This window comes from Hemicordylus capensis, chromosome 5, assembly GCF_027244095.1.
Source record: "Hemicordylus capensis ecotype Gifberg chromosome 5, rHemCap1.1.pri, whole genome shotgun sequence".
NCBI lineage: Eukaryota > Metazoa > Chordata > Lepidosauria > Squamata > Cordylidae > Hemicordylus > Hemicordylus capensis.
In genome coordinates this window covers 245,207,095-245,223,959 of record NC_069661.1, presented here as the reverse complement: position 1 = coordinate 245,223,959, position 16,865 = coordinate 245,207,095, and the positions used below count along the sequence as shown (strand labels likewise).

The following is a 16,865-nucleotide window of genomic DNA, read 5'->3' as shown; positions in this document are numbered from 1 at the left end:
AAGAGGCCTTTAAGTGTATCTGCAGCTATACCTCGTGGGTTTTTAATTCATTAACTTTTAAACTTTCAACCTTATATTTGTTTTACCATTTTTGTGAATCGCTCCCAACACACATGCACGAATCATCAAGCCCTTTTTGGGCTGAGCACGGGAAAGCTTGTAAACCCCTAGTGATATGGGAAGAGAGCTGGTCTTGTGGTAGCAAGCATGACTTGTCCCCTTAAGTTAAGCAGGATCCACCCTGGTTGCATACGAAAGGGAGACTAGAAGTGTGAGAGCTGTAAGATATTCCCCTCAGGGAATGGAGCTGCTCTGGGAAGAGCATCTAGGTTCCAAGTCCCCTCCCTGGCAGCATCTCCAAGATAGGGCTAAGAGAGATTCCTGCCTGCAACCTTGGAGAAGCCGCTGCCAGTCTGTGTAGACAATACTGAGCGAGATGGACCTATGGTCTGACTCAGTATATGGCAGCTTCCTATGTTCCTATGATATGACGATAGTTGCCAGAAAGCTATGTTTTGGGACCATGCTGCAAAGCACCTCTCTATCAGATGCCTTAACAGCACTGAGTCATGGGATTATGATCCTTTGTGAACTAGGGATGGGTCCGGACTGGTCCGGAGGCCATTCTAAAGGCCTCCAGACTGTCCGGACCAGTTCGGAACTGGACGGTTCGGTTCAGGTGGGGTGGGTTCTTTTAAGGGCGGGGGAGGGTTTACTTACCCCTCCCGCCGCTTTCCCCCCTCCAGAGCGCATATTCTTTGTAGTAATTGGGGCGGCAGGATGCCTCCCTGCCACCCCTTCTCCCTCTTGAGTGCTTGCCGGAGCCTTTTGCGAACGCGCACATTGTGCGCGAGCTTCACGTCTCCCTGACGTTTTATACACAGACTCGCAGCGGCTTCTCCAAAGTTGCAGGCAGGAATCTCTCTCAGCCCTATCTTGGAGTTGCTGCCAGGGAGGGAACTTGAAACCTTCTGCTCTTCCCAGAGTGGCTTCATCCCCTGAGGGGAATATCTCAGAGTGCTCACACATCAAGTCTCCCATTCAGATGCAACCAGGGTGGACCCAGCTTAGCTAAGGGGACAAGTCATGCTTGCTACCACAAGACCAGGAGGTTATTCACACGATGGGAGAAAATTGGGCTAGTGGAGGCTAGCCCGTTTTCCTCCCATCGTGTGAACCACCGGGCTCGGCTGTGAGCCTGGTGGTTCCTAAGCAGGTATCCTGCTACAGTGCCCATGCCCTTAGACCAGGTTTGCGGAGCAAGTGCTCCGCAAACCTGGTTTTTTTTTTACTCATGTGTTGCCACAGCGCGGCATGAGTAGACCCCCAGCCGGGAGGCTCAAAACCAGCCTCCTGGCTCGGGGGTCTCTACAGCATGCCCTGCACGCTCACGCAGGGCATGCTGGAGCTTCTGGGGGCCACACAGCCCCCAAACTCAGCAGTCCCAGCCGGCTCCATGATGGAGCCAGCAGTTGTGTGGGCGGCTGCTGCAGCCGTCCAGAGTAGACTGGTGCTCGTTTGCGGGGAGAGCAGGCTAAGCATGCTTTCCCCGCAAACCCCCTAGAGGCTCTTCTCACTAACTGTGAGAAGAGCCTCCAGCTCTCCTCTCCTGCCTCTACAATACCCATGTATTTAAAAAAGAATAAATGTTTTTTCATCACCCCTTACTGAGAGTGAGTATGATATCGTGGCTTGTGTTGCACTTGGATGGGGGGGGGGAACTCTAGTTCAAATCCTTGCTCAGATTAGAAGCTCACAGGGTGCTGTTAACAAGGCAGGAATGTGGGTTTGCCACCAGATTTACACTTAATACTGCATTCACTCCTGATTTGCTTATTGTTAAATTTATATAGTTAGTGCCTTTCATTAAAAATAATCCCAAAGTGGTTCCAAACTCCAGATTTGGGGGTGCAGCCACAGAGCTCAATGGTAGAACATCGGCTTTGCATGCAGAAGGTCCCAGGTTCAGTCCCTGGCAACATTTTGAGGTTGGTCTGCAAAAGACTCATGCCTGCAACCTTGGAGAGCTGTTGCCAGTCAGCATAGACAGCTTTCTAATAGTCCCCAGTGGGTTTCCACTCTGGGCAAAGGTGCTGCAACCAATCCCAGCTCCCCGAGGAACACAATATTAGCATTGATAACATTCACATTTTAGGTGTAAATTTAAAACATGTGTATCCAAAAATGAGCAATGCTCCCTGGCTGGTCTTGGACCAGTCCGTTTCTCTTGACCTAACCTGTTGCTGACCCCAAGGTGATTGTAAAGACAATCCCAGGTCCCTTCTCCTGATCTGCTTGAAGGAATCTACATGTGATCAAAAACAAAACCCTTGGTGATTCATATTTAAATGGATATTCCTCAAATTGTTGATCAGAACAAGGATATCTTTTGTCCCTAGATTACAAAAAACACTATTTAAAAGAAAACAAAGGGAAATGTAACAATGTAGCTAAGCAGTTCAAATTTTCTAATTTATGTAGAATGGATTATTACTTAGACAACTTGACCCCAGGCAAGAGTTCCTCAGCTGAGAAGATTTACAATCTAATTATGCAGCAAGTTTTGCAGTGACAGTTTGGGTCGTCCATTCCATTCCATTAGATTAGCTAAAAGAGCGGCTTCTTCACTCGTTTGGTGTTCCAGGCCCCACAACAGGGGGGAAAAATCCCTTGTTGTTCCCATCTTTTATATCTTTGTACCAATTCCTCTGCTTTGGTTAGAAGCACTGACACCTTATTACAAACAGCAGCAGTGGGATTAGATCTTTGATACTTTCCATGTACTGTAATTTAAGGAACTTGCTCTTAGCTGAAGTAGCTAACTTACTTTAAAGGACCATCAAAGTATTTTTCATAATTTTTTCAATGATTGTTTGGGTCTTTCCCCCCTCCTTTCCAGAAATAGCTCTATGAAAAGCCTGAAGCTAAAATCTGTTTTATTCCCCAGAATTCACCCTCACATGCACATTAGCTTACAATGGGTGCAGCAAAACTGAAATTTTCATTGCTGCATGGATAGTAGAGTATTCAAATTAGACAGAGGAAACTGCCTTATACGGAGTCAGAGCATCAGTCCATCTAGCTTAGATCCTAGATCCTTAGAGAATGGGGTCGTAGCTCAGTGGTCCATCATCTACTTTGCAGGCAGAAGGTCCCAGGTTCAACCCCTGGCATCTCCATGTAGGGCTGGGAAAGTCTCCTGCCTGAAACCAAGGAGAGGTGCTACCAGTCAGTGTAGACAGTACTGAGCAAGATGGAACAATGTTCTGGCTTGATATAAGGCAGTTTCCTATGTTCCTAGCCAGATACCATCTCTACTGTAACCGGAGTGGTTCCCTATAAGGTCTCCCAGAAGAGCTCTTTCCTAGCTCTGCTACCTAGTAGGGATACTAAGTAGCAGTATCGTGTGCATGTGTGTGTGTGCGTGCGTGCATGTCGTGCACACTCATATCGGCCATTTGTGTGGCAATGCTGAATGGGGCTGCAAGGAGGAATGCTGAAGCCCTGCACCCGTCTTTTTGGGAGAATGCCAGTAGGGGGGAAGCAGTGGAGCAGGGGCTGGCAGGTAGGCAGCACCATCCCTGCCCCTTAAAGTTAACCCCCAGCCTTCTTAACTGATTCGAATGACGGTCGACGAAACCGGTCGACAGAACCAGAAAAGGAGTGCCGAAGCAGTTCCATGCATATCCCTACTACCCAGTATCCTAATAACAATTTAAATGCCCGACCAAAGAGAAATGTTTTCTGTCTCCATTTAAAAACTGGCAAGAAGAGAACCAATCAGATTTCAGTTTCACAGCTATGGTGCCACCACCAGAAAGGCCCAGTCTCCAGGACCTGCTAAACAGATTTCTCTGGGAAGGGAACCCAAGAGTAGAAAGCAGTCTCGGAAACTCAGAAAGCAGTCTCGGGATTTAGAAAACTTTGTTTTGTCAACTGTTTGCAGAAAGAGTGGGGATGACCATAGCTCTGATTACACAGCAAATACAAGATATCCTGCAAGCCCCAGGGGCTGTTACTATGGCGTATTAAGTATCATCCCTGATGGAAAAAAGAAGCTCCACCAAGTATCCCTCACCAGCTCCACCAAGTATCCCTCACCAACTCACCAACTCCACCACTTTTGCTTTCCCCAAGGTAAGTTTCAGATGGCTTGGGGCAAGGGGAAAGGCAGGGTGGGGGTGGGGGGCTTTCACTGCCATTGTCAACTTCTCCCTGCCGCAAAGCAAGCTTCTGGGTGGCAGTGCCAAAGGGGACTTGGAGCACCCACAGCTGTTGCCTTCACTGTCATCACTGCCTTTCCCCTCCCAAGGTTCTGGGTACCTTCGGGCAGGGGGAAGGGCGAGGAGGCCTATAGTGCCCATAATGCTTCTGCCTACTTTCTGCACCACAAATGATTCTGGGTGCCCAGCAGGGGAGGTGGTGAAAAAGAAAGGTGCTGTTGAGCCCTATCAAGCAATCACATTGATGGATTTATGAATTTACACATCTTGAGAATTTGTGTGCATTCTCTTGGAACACATGCAAATCACTGAGTGCTTTGTGGTACTGTCCCTGAAAGAGGAATGGTTCCCATAGGCCACGGGATCATTCCTCTCTCACCTCATTTTTTTTCAGCACAGGCTCCAGAACACAACAGCATGCAGGGGTGTAGCAAGGTTGGAGTGGGCCCTGGGACGAGAAGTCAATATGGGCTTCAGGGGCTCCTTCCCTCTTCTCCTGACTCTTATACCTTGGCAGGAGAAGAACTGCAAGGACTTGGTGAAAAACAGAACATCCTCAGCATGACCCTTCTTTTGTTCCTATGTAAATAACATCACACACAACCCACACAAACACAGACACTTCCACATACATGCTTGCAGGCATGCATTCCCCGGGCTCGGAAACTTTTGTATTTACTACCATACATATCTATTTACTACAATCAACTCAAACATTACAACACCAACAGTGAAGACTGAAGAGCGAGCTGTCACCCAGACACCAGGCACCCTCCCTGTGGCTGAGGAACATTCTCCCTCTCCCCCCACCATTCAATTATAGTCATGCCCCTGACAGCATGTAGAGAGCAGGTTAGGGACACATGCATAGACCACCCTCCTCCACCACCCTTACAATACCCTGGGCATGATACCTACCACTGCATTAGGAAGCACCATCCCTCAAGAATTTAAGAAATCCAGAGGGGAAAATTCTGACATTTACCAATAAATGCTAAAGCCATTCAGGTGCTTTCAATAAATGTCCATGTATCATCTTCACTGCCATCATTTAAGAGATAAAGACCGTGTCCATGTCAGAGGAAAATATCAAAACAAGCCTCAACACCAAAAATTCCAGACACTTCCTGTCAGGCTTCCTAAAATGTTAAGAATAACTGGTAAATGACAACATTCACCAACTTATTGTTTATATGTTGGAACACAATTGTAAAAGATTTGTCACCCATGGATAAAAATATGCATTATTAGTCCTAGAAATTACCAAGCTAGAAGGCCATGGTTCACATATATATTTATGTTGGCTGGTATCATGGAAATCAAGGAGTCAGCAGCTCCAAGTTCTAATTAACAGTGTTTGATTTAGACAGTCGATACATCAAGAATAAACAAGAAGTGGTTCATTCCCAAAGGCTGGTGACCTCTGTCACACCAAAGGCCTTAAAGTCAAACTTAAAGTCACCCATTATGCTGTGACCCTTAATTATTCAGAAATAATTCAGCAACTCATAGAAGGATTTTATCTTCCCTATAAAGCAGACATTTTGCTGTCTAGATTCCTGACCCCACTGATGGGTGAAAGTGATTTCTTGTTTGATAAACTCACTTAGAAGTGAAGGCTGATAAATTGCAGTTAGGAGTCAAAGGTGAATCACAAAGCTGCAGCAAATAAAAAGAAACCTTTTATATAAGCTGATGTATTCAAAAATATAATGTTATAAAACACTGCTCTGGAATTGTAAATAAAAAAGGGGCACAATGTCCTTCAGACCTCAGTCCAAACACTTTTGATTATGTAATTTTTATGCTATTTTTCTTTAGGTTCCCTAGATAAAGCCTGGTTGACACATTATGAGGTGGAATGAGATGGTCCAGTCTCAAGGTGGCAGAGGGGACTGTTCCACTTTGGACTGGAATCAGAGGATACCATGTTTAAATATTCCCTCTGACATTAAATATTCCCTCTTTAACATAAAATATGTTGAAACAAAATCCCTGCCAAATGAAAGCTAGGAAAACAGCGGGGTGAGGGGAGGACTGTATTAGAACCTGTCTGCTATGCAAGATTTCTACTAACAGGGAGTTGTTTTTAAAATAGAGCAGCACTAAAACACACAATTATGCACCCCCTGTCAGGAGTGATGCAATTCTTTCTCTCCACTCATTCTGCTACATGTGCAACCTAGTCTAAGCCCTAGTTTTGAGGTGGTAAAGCTAGGTTCTGGCCTGTTCAGGTGTTTGAAGATACGAACTTTCCCCATAATATTCACTGCTATCAAATAAACTTGGATTTATGCCTCAAAAGATTCTTGTAGAGCATCGGTGTCAGGGGTCAGTGGGCTGCTGCTCACAGCCCCTAGAAGCATTCTCTGTACCCCCCACTTTGTGTGGGGGTGGTAGAGCAACTCCCTTGTCCAGAAGAGTCACTCGGTCGTAACACCTTCTCTTTCATTCCATCTTGCAAGATAAGCCACACCAGGGGTGCAGCTACAATTGAGCAGATGGGTTCAAAGAACCTGGGGCCCCCAGCTGCACCCCTCCCTATTTTCTTCATTATCTCCCTCACTCTGAGGGGCTGCCAGGGAGAGGGGTGAATATGGGGTCCCTCTCCCCTAGCTACACCCCTGAGCCCCAACTAGGGTTGCCACTAGAGAAGAGGATGCTCTCTCTGTCCATATACTCCACAGCTAAACCCAGAGGCCCACTACTACTCTTGCTAATCTAGAGATGATCCAGAAGGCAGCGGAAGGGGTTTACTGAGCCATATATAGAAAGCCAACCTAGCAGCAATGGTGTCAGAGAAACAGTATAACTATGGGACTTTCAACACTGACACCTTGTAGCTATAATGCCACCAGAAAAACGGGTGAAATTCATTAAAGCAATCTTCCTGCTCAAATTCCTACCGGTTTAAGAAGAGTGGTGACTCTAAACTGGACATCTCAGAAGACCCATTAACCTGTTACAGTCAATGCATGCACCATGTGTATTCAATAGCGGCACATATTTATTTATTTATTTATTTGATTACATATTGCATTTATTCTTACACATATAGATCTGAATACACATTCACTTGTTCACACATTATGCTCAACAGTGGTGCACTTCCCATTTGTATCCTGCATCTGAAAGGCTGAGCACCTAAATGGACTGGGAAAAAGGTGCCATCAGTCATATAACGTTTAGAGTTGGATGGAACCTCAGAGGTCTTCCAGCCCCTGCTCAGTGCAGGAAACTGCTGTACAACATCCCTGACAAGTGGCCATGCAGTCTCTATTTGAGTCATGTAGGCGGAGTTTGCAAGGGCACTTTGTGGGGTACCTCTCACCTGGGGTCCACACATTTAAGATTAACTCACTAGCTAGCCATTATTTGTGCTCACCATCAATCCCCTCTTCCCCCAAACCCTTTCTGGTACAAAGACAGAGGGCTTAGAAGAGAAGAGGGTCTTCTTTCATTTTCACTGGGATATGAAGACAGTAAGACACAGGGGAAGCCTCTCCTACTTATCAAAAGGGGTTCCTGCTGTTTCTTCTCAAAAAATGGCAGTGGAAATGAGACCTGTGGGAATACATCTCCCAGGTGTCCAGGTGTTTCCTGCTTCCCAAAGTGGAGCTTGCCTCTCACTGTGGAAGTCCTTTCAAGAGAGACCCACCTCAGCCCAACATAGCAAGTCATCAAGGAAAAAGTAGAGTCTTCTTTTGGGGGAGGCTTTTGTAAATCTGTGAGATCATTCACACAGTCAAAAACTGTGTTCTGCCCAGGTTTGGGAACTGTGTGTGCTCCCAGTTTTCAGTTGTGTGGAAGCAAGGTAGGAGGAAAACCTGGGTAGCTTTTCCTCCCATCTTGCTTCCACACAATCACTTCTACCCTGGTTTTCCTCCTACCTTGCTTCCACACAACTGAAAACTGGGAGCACACACGGCTCCCAAACCCAGGTAGAAAACCATTTTTGATTGTGTGAATGACCCCTGCATGTTATTTGGGGGATTATAAAAGGAGAGGAGCCCGACTGACTTCTCTCTGAATCCAACTGCTTGTTGGGTCATGCCCAGTTGATCTGCCCTGCCCTGCCCTGCCTAGTCTAGAACAGGGATTCTCAGCGTTTAGTCCCCAGATGTTATTGGACTTCAGCTCCCATAATCCCTAACCAAAGGCCACTGGGGCTGGGGATTATGGGAGCTGAAGTCCAATAACATCTGGGGACCCAACGTTGAGAATCCCTGGTCTAGAACACCCCAGAAGAAGTAGTTGAGTATGTGAGAGGGAGGACATGGGCAGAAGCCTTCCCTTCTCCAGCTCCAAAATGACCTCTGCCCTGGCCATGAAGTTTCACAGAGCCTGTCCATGTATAACATTTATAAGTAAAAATGTTAAAAGAACAACTTTAAATGGAGACCATTCTCTGCACTGCCAAAATGTTTAGCAATAAGTTTCTTCTTCCGTTCAGTCTAAGCGAGGGGCAGGAGAGACTATAGTCTGGAGGGGGCCAGAGGAGGCTTGCAATCTATTTCCCAACCTGAGTCATTTATCCCCTATTAGATAAAAGTATAATATACTATACCAAAAGGGTCAGTGCCCTTCCATTTAATGATATTGCCAGCACCCATCTACGTTTTTCTGCAGCATCCCACAACATAGAATAAATGGCTGATCTCTTCACAATAACAGCTGATTTCTATTTATTAAGCTAAAAAAGGTCACCATTTTCTACGGCTGGGCCGCCCCGCACTATTGATAATTTTATGCATAAACAAATGGCAAATTTGTGCCACATAAATATGCATTAGCAATTACTTTTTCCTCGGGCAACGCTTGCTGCATGCAAATATGTCCCTCATAGGGCTGGGTGGCTTTTGTTTTAGCTCTTGAACAGCCAAACAAAACAGGGCAATAAACAGGTTTTTTTTTAAAAAAAAATGGCCAATCAATAGGAAATGCTAATGCAAAGGTAAATGGCAAGAAATGCACTTGAAGCAAACAAAAAGAAAACAGGGGAGGGGGACAAAACCAAATGAAAACAAAAGAAACAATAAAAGGGAGAATACTGCATATGGGTGCTTCCCATTTTACACCATTTTCTTCTTTTTAAAAAGAGATCCTGAAATGGCTAAATTACTCTTGAAATGGCAACAGACAGGCTGGTATAAAACCAGAGACCAGAGACCAGACAGAGAGAGTAGAAAATACACATGTAAAGTAAACACCAAGTAGGGGAAATACACACACAGAGAGAGAGAAATTTCAAGAAATGAACAGCAGATGTGCATTCAGAGTTTTAAAGGCAACTCGTGGTCCTCTCTTATTTCTCTCCTCTTGGAATGTTCAATTTCATTGCTCTTTCTGGATATTTCTTTTAATTGAAGCATTAAGAACTCACTGGACAACAACATCCATAGCATCAAACTTCATGTGGGGTGAGTATTGTGGTGCTAGTGCAAGAGGAAGTCTTAGTTGTGCTAAAAATTGTGCAAGAGCGCTACTGAGCTCTTGTGTAAAAACTTCCAATTAAATAAAATTAGGCACACCCCTGTTGCACAACACATTCTGGAGTACAAGCACGTAGCACATTTAGCTAGTGCAGCATCCTCCCACATGCAGTACACTGCTTTGGTTGTTAACTGCTGTTAGGAAAGTAATTGACTTTACACAATTGGTTGAAATGACATGGCAGTCTTATCCCCAGACACCTTACTGGTGTCTTGTGCTGAACTAGCCCAAATTGTCAGGAAGCAAGATCCCTCATTCCGGATCAAACTGAGACCAAGCAGTTCCAACTTGTTGACTCCAAAGCAGAATCCCACTGCAGTCTTCCCAATTTTCTTTTGAAACTTATGAGAATAGTGAAACCATATTTCCCAAGTATAAAACTGGATAAAACCATTGTCCGATTTTTAGGATGACAGTCTCTGAAGCATCATAAATTCTTCGAGAAGTTCAGTGCTGTTTTGTTAATTGGTATTTGATCAAAAAGATTCATCAAATGGCACTAAGGCCCCCCAAGGTCAATCAGAACAAAAAAACACACACACAAAGAGGCATGAACAGGTATGCTAAAGAGAGATCAAGTAAATTGTCTGAATGTCACAAATCTCACGAAAATTCCAACAGCAGATCTAACTTCATTTAGCGTGGTTAGAATCCCTGTAACAAGAGGGCAATTGCGATCACATGGTAAAGCAGCACTGAAAAGAAGAAATGCTAATCAATCGGCTAATGCCAATACTGTTTGCATCCAACTTTGGAATAAAGAGTGGAAGAAGTAGTGTTAAGTCATGTTCACAAGCAGATCCTCCCCAGAATGCAATTTGATCTTACACGACATCTCTTTTATTATGTTAGCAGTGAAAGCAGTCAAGGTTTTGCCTTCAAGCTAAAACCCGAAGAAGAGGTGTGCAGAGGATGTTTGACGTTGAAAAACTTGTACCGAAGCAGTTTGGGGGCAAAGCTGAATGTAAATCAGGAGAAGAGATAGGAATACAATGATCGGCATTGTTATCTTTGTCTCTTAGCCTCCAACTTCAATGCCATGCTGCTGTATTTCTGGGTAACAGTTCAAAGAAGTCTGTTTTTAGAAGTTGCCGAACCACTCTACATTTTATTGCAGAATGCATTTCAATGTCAGGGTTGGGGTATGGTGCTCCCCCCACCCCATTCAGTGATAAGAATTACCTAAAAAGCCATCTTAAGAGTTACAACCGCCAGATAAAAGTGTCCTATTTCTTCCCAGATTCCAGCCTCCAGAGCTATTATCATCTGAAACAGTAATCCTACAGCAGACTGACAGAGCTGTCATTGATAGAGAGTCTAAATACAGTGTTTAGGTAGTTTTATATGGCGCACATAAGGAAGCGGGGGGGGGGGGATCTGACAAATAATTGATAATGCAGATGCTAGCACATTTGCATGATTGACTTTCAAGACAATTGAATCTTTCCTGGATGGCTTCCACAACCTGTTAAGTTATGTCACGTTGTAAGAAGTTTAGCTCTCCAAGCTGAAACAAAGAGATCCCCCCCCCATCACACACACACCCTTTGCTCATCAATATGATATTCATGTTTTGAAAACCTAACTTCTGAGATCCTACTTGGGCATTTTTGCACCGTGCTGGATGCAAGTTCTAAGAATGGTTGAGGGAAGCACGGCACCAACACAGGTGCCAACTACGCTGCTGAGCCAGTTTAAGATGCCAATTATGGGATCAGAGTGGGTGTTCCATTCATATTTTCAGAGTTTCCCACTGTGCCAGTGGATTAAGTAGTAGGGGTGTGCATGGAACCGTTTGTATTTATTTATTTATTGTTAAATTTGTATACTGCCTTTCATTAAAACAATCCCAAGGTGGTTCACGCAAAAATTAAAAACAAGACTATAAAAATGACACAATTAAAATATTACGCTAAAGTATAAAACAAATCTGACTAAAAAGATTTAAAATACAAACATAAGAACTGTACAAAATACAAAGCAGCAGCAATAGAGATCATCATATAAAAGCCTGGGTAAAAAGCCAAGAGCTGACATGCTTTCTACAAAACTGTGATGGAGACCGAGGAGCGAATAGCCACTGGGAGAGCATTCCACATTTGAATTCGAACCCAACCGCCAATCTGCTAACCAGTTGAGTTGAACCGGCCAGAAGTCTGTTCAGTCAAACCGTGTAGAACCAGTTCAACCCACTTCGAGGGGATATGCTTGTCAAGGGGAATCCATTTAGGACCCCCCTTTACAATCAAAGGGGAACCCTACCTTTAAGAGTTTCTAAGTGCGGGGGGGCAGTGAGAGGGCACCTTTCTGCCGCTAGCAGTGGCTCCTGTAAACCCCAGCACTGCCCCCCCAGCAGTGTGACCCGAGTGGCGACAGGGTGGTTCCAGCCTCCGCAGATGCGTGGTCGTCACACAAATGGCTTCTGCGCATCCGTAGAGTCCACAACCATAACATCACCACACGGGCTGCACTGCTGGGGGAAGTGCCGGGGTTTAGAGGAGCCACCAGCACCAGTAAGGTGCCCTCTTGCTGCCACCACCACCACCACCCCGGCTGCCCTTAGAAACCTTTTAAAGGCAGGAATCCCTTTTGAGTGTATAGGGGAATCCACACCAGATTCCCTCAAACTGTCAAATGGGGTCAAACCAGTCTGAAATGGTCCGGGGGCAACTCAATTCAAACTAAGACTGGCCACCTTTTTTTGAGACCAGTTTGGTTCAAATTCAAACCAGTCCCATTCGAATCGAATCCGGTTTGATTCGAAACAGTTCTGCACACCCTTATTAAATAGCAGCAGGGCAAGCAGTAGCATAATCAGAGTCGGGCAATATGTTCTCTTGCCTAGTATGCAGCCAAAAGCACAAGAAAGTAAAAATTAAGTATGCTGGATCAGAACAAGTCCATGGCCAACCAGATGCCCTTGGGAAGGGCACAATAAAAGCAAAGTGAAGAAAGCAATCAGCTGCCACTTGCCACATGATCATCTGGTAATTTGTGGCATATCTTTTTCTAAATAAGGAAGGAATTCAAGACCAATCTCTTTATGTATCAAACAGTGAAACTCATGTGCTCTTTGGTATAAATAGCCCAAACACAATTTAGGAAGACAGAAACATAGGAAACTGCCTTCTACCAAGTCAGACCATTGGTCCACCTAGCTCAGTATTGACTACCCAGACTGGCAGCAGCATCTCCAAGGTTACAAGCAGGGGTCTCTCTCAGCCCTATCTTGGAGATGCCAGGGAGGAAACCTGGGACCTCCTGCATGCAAGCATGCAGATGCTCTTCCCAGAGAGGCCCCATCAGCTAAGGGGAATATCTTAAAGTGCTCACATGTAGTCTCCCATTCAAATGTAAACCAGTGCAGACCCCATTTAGCAAAGGGGATGATTCATGCTTGCTATCCCAAGACCAGCCTTCCTCTCAGGGTTAGGGAAATGCCCCTCCTTTCTTGGGCATTATGTTCTTTTCTGTGCTGGTAATGTTTGAAGTGTATCCACTATGAGGGAGAAATATGTGACGTGGTTACTTTTCAATTCCAGGAGGTCTGCACAAGTTTGAGAAGGAAACAAATTATAGACAGAGCCCTCTCACATGGCTTTTCTTTGAACAGGACCAGCGGAAAGTGGAATCAATGCAGCTTAGTTAACATAAAAATAAGGGATGTGTGCAAAACCGGCTGGCCTGGTTTGGTTCAAGTCTGAACCAGACCCAAACAGGACTGGGCCAATTCGTTTTTGCCACCCATCAAACACCCCACCCCCCAGTTCAGTTCGGGTGCATTTTTAATTTTAATGCATTTTTACATTAAAAAATATTTTTATTCTTAGTACTTATCCCCTCTAGGGTGCTTCTCTGAGGCCATGAGGTGGGGTCTGTGGAGGCCCCCCCCCCCGGTCCTCTGTTTTGGCAAAAACCTCCCAGTTCAGGCATTCTCTGGCCTGTTCTGGATCTTCCCCCTCACGGAAGCCATTTTTGAGGTTGCACATGAGCAATAGGCCTCTGCGTGGCCTGGGTCATGACCTACTCATGCAGGGGCCCATTGTACATGCACGGCGGCCTCCAAAATTATTATTATTAATAATAATATTATTATTTTACATTGATATCCCGCTCTTCCTCCAAGAAGCCCAGAGCGGTGCACTACATACTTGAGTTTCTCTTTCACAACAACCCTGTGAATTAGGTTAGGCTGAGAGAGAAGTGACTGGCCCAGAGTCACCCAGCTAGTGTCATGGCTGAATGGGGATTTGAACTCGGATCTCCCCAGTCCTAGTCTAGCACTCTAACCACTACACCACGCTGGCTCTCAAAATGGCCACCATGATGGAGGAAAGGCCTGGAACAGGCCAAAGAATGCCCAATTTTTTGCCCAAACAGAGGCTGGTGGTTGGAGGGGGAACCTCTGTGGACACCCCCCCCCACACACACACAGCCTCAGAGAAGCCCCCCACAGGGGGTAAGTACTAAAAAAAATTGTAATATAAAAAAGACTCGTGAACCCCTCGAATGCCTGGGAGGGTGGGTTCGGTCCAGGGTTGAGCTCAACTAGGGCTGGTTCGGCTCAACCCCAAACCCGTTTGCATATCCCTATTAACAATATCCTGCAGATATTCAAGAGTGGCGGCAGAGGTCTTTTTGGCTGCCAGCTGGCGCTCTTTCACATGTGCATGCTCATTTTTTCAAAATGCTGGCACTCAGGAGACAGAGAGCCCACCAGTCAGCACAAACAGAGAGACCTCCACCACTGATCCTGCTGCCTAATACAGCAAGCAGTGGAACACCAACCTGAAGCAGGCAGCAGGCATCCTAGCAGATGGTCCTCCTAGCAGTTGGGGTGTCACTCAAAATCATTTTGCAGACACATCATTTGGCACACTCCTAGACAGGGGTGGAGTTAGCGGTGTTCCAGGGCATCCAAGGAACATGGGCCCCCATTGCAAGCTCCTCACCAACCTCTGCTGCACCATGCTCCTGTTGCATGCATATTGTGCATTCCTGTGCTCCTGATGCACTCCACCATGCTCCTGCCACCCAGGTTCTGATCCCGAGCCACTTGGGAATGGAGGGGCATGTGCACTCTCCATTCTCAGCCAACCTGGGGTGAGAAATTGCTTATGACTTGATCAGCTGTCAAGTGGTGGCGCTGCCAGGGATGGAGATGGGGAATGAAGTGTACCATTGAGGACGGAGAGCACAGTGAACTGCCAGCAGGGGCCGCAGCTGTGAGGTGGGGAGGCAGGCTGCTGCCACTGGAGGGAGGTGCCTGTGTCAACACAGGCTCACTTTCCCCTTACTACACCACCACCCCTAGAGTAAGTTCTACAGTAATGTGTAATGGTGGTGGAACCCATCATTACATATGAGACCTATCCCGTGATCCTTGGCATGAGAATAGAGGCATTGGTTGTGTATCCTTGTTTTCAACTGCAAAATATTTGAAGGGCATGTTCTGATGCCTGAAGGAGTTTCCCCCTCTCTGTCCAGGGAAAGACAGCATCAGCACTTCCCACCCTCAAATTCTGCCTTCAGAGCAGCTCTCTCTTGGTTCTCACCTGATTTCACTTCCTCATTAGTGATCAAGGCTGGTCTCCAGAGAAGCTAAACCTGGCTTGAAATGTGTTAGTGGATTTCTAATTAGATCTAACCAAAATCTTAGCAAAAGGTATCCATTCATTTGCATCCATAAGGAATATGCATGCTTGCATTACTTAATCTTGTCTCAAAATTCTGGCTTCATTGGCAAGAAATACATTTTTTTCTTTGTTGTAAAAACCTCAAAATACCATACTGAGGAAAGATCCTAAGAACATTATTAGTTGGGCATGTCTGCCTTTCCCCCACCTGATGACTTTGCCTGAATCCTTAACATTAATATCAACTCATATTCAGAACTGGGAAACGGGGAAAGCAGTGTTCTTTCTGAGACAGCTTTTAAATGCTTCATTTCCATCTCTTGAGCCGGCAGAGGACTATTTCATAAGCAAATCTGAACACCTCCAAGCAACTGGTAATGGAAGTGTCTAGGATCAAATTAGCTCACCAGCTTCACTCAAAACTGGTATAGGGCAAATTCCATTTCTGGGATATGGCCCATAATATCAGAGTACAAAAGGTTTGACTGAATATCTTTCTGCTAGACATAGCTGTCCCAACACATCTCTGATGTAATTATCTTTTGTAGTTCCTTTTATTGGCTGATGTGGCTACATTCTTCTCAGAATGACTGTGACGTTACTGCCATAACATTCATAGTTATCCTTACACGCCAATTCTAACTGCTTCTTTGACTAGGTCAACTGAGTGAAGCTTTTGTAGGGTTTTGCTTATTCTCACCCTAAAAATTGCCCCTTTGAGGTGGTAGAACATTTTGACAAAGAGACATCCAATAATTATCACTTTTCTAAATCTACCCTCTAGGTTTTAAACTGCACGTTTAAACTGGCCTGAAATCTCAACCTACAGCTTTAGCTAGCTGCACTTTAGGCTTAAAAATTGTGAGCTAGAGACTAACAGCTTACATTTAGATTTATAAACAGAGTTCCTCTAGCTAAATCTACACTGTGTGGTCCTTCTCAATCCATCAGTTTCAGGCTGAGGTTCAAGCCTTACCTGCTACAACAGAGCTGAAAAGTGTAGGTTTCTAAAGAATTGCTTTCCTAGGATTAAGTTCTCAATCTGTAGTGCCCCCTCCTTGCTGTTTCGGTGGCAGTTAATTAAATAAATGGTAGCACTTGCATTCTGCTTGCAGAAGTGCTTAAATGCTTGCACAGGTGCTTCCTGTTACTGAGGTTGGGATGCTGTCATGGGGCTCCCTTGCAAGCTTGTTTTTACATGCATACCCTGGTCAGTGACCACTTAGTAAATGGTCATGTATATTCAACCACATATGGATACACCATCATAGCAATAGACTAGCGTTGTGTTATATATATATATTATTATTCACACAACTTTTGATGTGACTTTGGAAAAGGTGTTTGTAATATTCAGTTTGCTCTTCTGTCCTCAGGGAGGACAGCTGGTCTTGTGGTAGCAAGCATGAATAGCTGGTCTTGTGGTAGCAAGCATGAATCACCCTTAGCTAAGCAGGGTCTGCCCTGGTTGCATATGAATGGGAGACTACATGTGAGCACTGTAAGATATTCC

General features: G+C 45.2%; 1 protein-coding gene across 1 annotated transcript in view; it reads right to left on the bottom strand.

Annotated features, from left to right (window-relative positions):
* Positions 1-16,414, bottom strand: part of SOX5 (SRY-box transcription factor 5) — an 876,032-nt gene extending 859,618 nt beyond the window's left edge. Inside the window, exon 1 of the mRNA XM_053255253.1 lies at positions 16,329-16,414. The gene's annotated coding sequence lies outside the window, so the exon portion shown is untranslated. The remainder of the gene's footprint in view (positions 1-16,328) is intronic.
* Positions 16,415-16,865: the final 451 nt, after the last annotated feature.